A 3,832-nucleotide genomic window follows, 5' to 3' on the forward strand; every position below is an offset into this window, starting at 1 on the left:
AATTTGAATTTAAATAATTATTTTTTAATTTAAAAATAATTTTAAAATTGACAAAGGAAGGGAAACCAAATTGAATCACCCATTTTTAATGAGAACAGATACGGAAACGAACACATGGTTGGTCCGTTTTCGTACGATGGAAGGAGGGAAATCTAACCCAAAACCGAACGGCCGGGATTCATTCAATAAGGAATTTATTCCTATTATTTTAAGAAAGTTTAAAATCATATTTTTCCAAATTGGTGAAGTTGAAGAGAGGCGGAGGCAAGTTCGATTCTCGAGGAGGAGGAGAGTTGGCCGCTGCGGTTTTACAGGATTCGGGGTCAGGTTCGATTCTCGAGGGGACTCGGCCGCTGCGATATTACAGGTCTCGGGGATCGAATCCGACGGAGCCCTTCGCGTCGCAGACGTCATCCGTCTCGTCAATTGTAAATCCTCGATCACAGGGCCGAGCCTCGTAGAATACAGCGCACCTGACAGAGGAGGGGCACCGTATTTTGTGGAGCCCTCATGGGAAAGAAACACGGATTAAATCCATACAGAACCTAATAATGGCGTAGGATTTACCCATTTAAGCCCAGGAAGCAACAAAGGAAGTTGCAGGGACTGCTTTGTTTTCTGTACAATTTCCCAGGTAGACGAATTAACAGAAGCAGAATGGTTAAGAATTAGGAGCCGAATTATGCCAAATTAAAGGGCACAAGTATCCAGAATCAATGTGGCTATTTAGCGAGGGATAGGAGCGGTACGCGTCCTGCCTTTGCTGAAAGCTCTAGGAGCACAAATGATGTGCCTCTCTTATTTGCCAAAGTCACGGCTTCTTTTCAGTGGCTTCGACACCCTCTGCCAGGTTTTCTTCGTGGCGCCTTGTGAGGTTCAAGTCACATGTTCGATTCTTCGGATTCTTTAAATTACACCGAGCTAAAATCACCATGTAGTGATTTGTTTTTTTAACCAAGCGATTTCGCCGATTGTTCAGAGATCAAAAGCTAGGGTTTTTAGTTAGGGTTTGCATTTCTGTGTCTGGGATCGGAAGTCTGTGAGAGTTTTGATCTTCTTGTAAATGGAAACTAGTATGGATTCTCGTCATGGCTTCCGCCCCAGCGTGGCCGCTTCAGCAGCCTCGTCGGCCCCATATTTAGACGTTACGCCTCTGCGTGCGGTGTCGCCTGTATTTCCTCCACATGGATTCTCCGCCTCAGGCCCAACTACTTTCATTTACGTTTCCCCGTTCTCCCATTTCGCATCTCAATTTGCAGCAGCCGCGTTTTCTCCAATAACCCCACCCCCTCCTTGCCCGCCGATTGACCCTTCGGAGTCTCGAAGAAAACTGGAACACGATATTGCTTCCAAAGAGAAACGGGCCCAGCGGGCGTTCCGGAATTCTCTAAAGACCTTGGGAAAAACTAATAATTGTAATTCCATTCCTGGGCAAGAAGAGACAGCGCAGCCTGATAGTGTTTCTCCAAAGAAAATGTCCGCAGCAAAAATCAATGCAAATAACAGATCATCGGCCAGTCCAAGCCATACCAGAAAGCAAACTGTGCCAAAGAGTGAGGTTTTTGATGAGAATGATGGTTTTGCAGCCCCCGAAAGAGCAGCAGGGAGCAGTAGTAGCCCAAAACCCTCGAAAACTCCGAAAACCCCGAAAACTCCAAAGAATGAACCGAGTGCCGCAGATACCACTGAATCAAATGGGGCAAAGCGGACTGAATCAAATGGGGCAAAGCGGAAGAGGGGTTCAGAATCGAGGGCCAGTAGGAGCGCCAAAGGCACGGTGGTTTTTCGTGCTACGGATGGAGATGCATCTGTTGTATCAAACAGAAAACTAGTGAAGAAGTCCCTTTTGATTTATAATGCTTTACGTCGGAAGCTTGTGCAGGACGACGAAGCACACAAAGATGAACCTGGCGGCAGTAACTTCAAACGACCTGATCTGAAAGCTGGGTCGATCATGATGGAAAGAGGGTTCTGTGTCAATCGAGACAGAAGGGTAATTGGAGCTATTCCTGGTGTAAACGTAGGTGATCTTTTCTATTTCAGAATGGAGCTATGTGTCATCGGCTTGCATGGGCCTATCATGGCAGGAATAGATTACATTAATGCAAAATTCAGTGAGTGGAGTGAGCCTGTGGCTACCAGTATCATTTCTTCTGGGGGATACGAAGATGACGAAGACGACGGCGAAACACTTATTTACACTGGCCAAGGAGGGAACAACTATAAGACAGATAGGAAGCAAACTGATGATCAAAAGCTTGAAAGAGGCAATCTCGCTTTGGAGCGAAGTATGCATCATGGAGTTGAAGTTCGAGTCATTCGTGGCATCAAGGACGGCACGAGCCCATCCGGTAAGATATATTTTTATGATGGTCTTTACAAGGTTCAACACTCATGGTTAGATAAAGGGAGGTCAGGATTCAGTGTATTTAAGTATAAGTTACATCGTTTGCCGGGCCAGCCCGAGCTGGGGTCTGCACTTTTAAGATCAACCCGTCAATGGAAGTCACAACCTTCTTCAAGGAAAGGAATTCTACTCGTAGATATGTCCGCAAGGATTGAAAGCTTACCTGTTTGTCTTGTGAACAATGTTAATGATAAGGGGCCACCACATTTTGAGTACATTAGCAAAGTTATGTATTCAAACTCCGTTGGCAAGCTGGAGCCTTCTCATGGATGCGACTGCAGGAGTGGCTGCACTACTGGCGACAGATGCCCTTGCGTCCAGCTTAATGGAGGTGAACTGTCATTCAATTCAAACGGATATCTTGTCAAACGGAAAGCTTTGGTCTATGAATGTGGTGATCAATGCAGGTGTCCTCCAAGTTGTCGCAATAGAGTTTCGCAGAAAGGTGTGAAGAACCAGTTGGAGGTGTTCAAAACAATGGCAAAGGCTGGGGCGTGCGGTCTTGGGATCCGATTCCTGCAGGCAGCTTTATTTGTGAATATACTGGTGAGGTTTTGTCGGATAGTGATTCAGAGCAAGAAGACGAGGACAATGATTACCTGCTCCGTGCAAACCATATGTATGAAAGTCGTACTGATTTGGATTGCATTTCTGATGTCCTTTCGGAACAAAATCAAGGGACTTACACTAAACCTCATTTCAACATTGCTATAGATGCTAGCAAAATGGGCAATGTTTCTCGATTTTTCAATCATAGTTGCTCACCAAATCTTTTCTGGCAACCTATTCTCTATGATCATCATGATACCCAATTCCCACATATTATGTTTTTTGCCGTTGAAAATATTCCCCCTCTGACAGAGCTGACATATGATTATTGTGGACATGGAGTGAACAAGGGTGCTGGAAAGAGCAAAGGATGCTTATGTGGAGCATCTGATTGCAGAGAAAAATTTTGGTAGGAATCTGTTGGAGGGTTATTGCGATTCAAGAGGCGCACACCTTTTTATATGCTTTTTCCCAGATGTTAAATTGTTTGTACCACCACATGATTCAAACTGCTAGAATCAGTCGAAATGGTATGATGTGCATTAGCCCTTGAATGGAGGACAGAAGTAGTTGTTTAAAGAGCTGATTTAAGAATGCTATTTTTCTGATAAGTATATTATAACTGAACAGTAGCGTTGCAATGAATCTGGTTTGTGTAGTTTGCAATGATTTCTTTTCTTGTAAATCTGAAAATGATTTCTTTAATTCTATTCAATGGTATACTTAAAGCTTGAAAAAATAAGCTATAATCCGTCTTACAATTTAATCTGTGGACTCGCCTTCTGGTCTGGTCTTTGAAGCCTCAGTGAGGTTGGGGAACATACATCCATTATTTCTCTTACATACATCCATTATTTCTCTTAGGCTACAGACAGG

The 3,832-nt window shown here is 44.0% G+C and overlaps 1 pseudogene; it reads left to right on the forward strand.

Annotated features, from left to right (window-relative positions):
* The first annotated feature begins 217 nt into the window (after nucleotides 1-217).
* LOC149163519 (histone-lysine N-methyltransferase, H3 lysine-9 specific SUVH1-like) lies at nucleotides 218-3,625 on the forward strand (annotated as a pseudogene).
* Nucleotides 3,626-3,832: the final 207 nt, after the last annotated feature.

Source organism: Pinus tabuliformis, chromosome 5_1 (assembly GCF_031772625.1).
Source record: "Pinus tabuliformis cultivar Carrire ecotype Pingquan chromosome 5_1, CPIR1, whole genome shotgun sequence".
NCBI lineage: Eukaryota > Viridiplantae > Streptophyta > Pinopsida > Pinales > Pinaceae > Pinus > Pinus tabuliformis.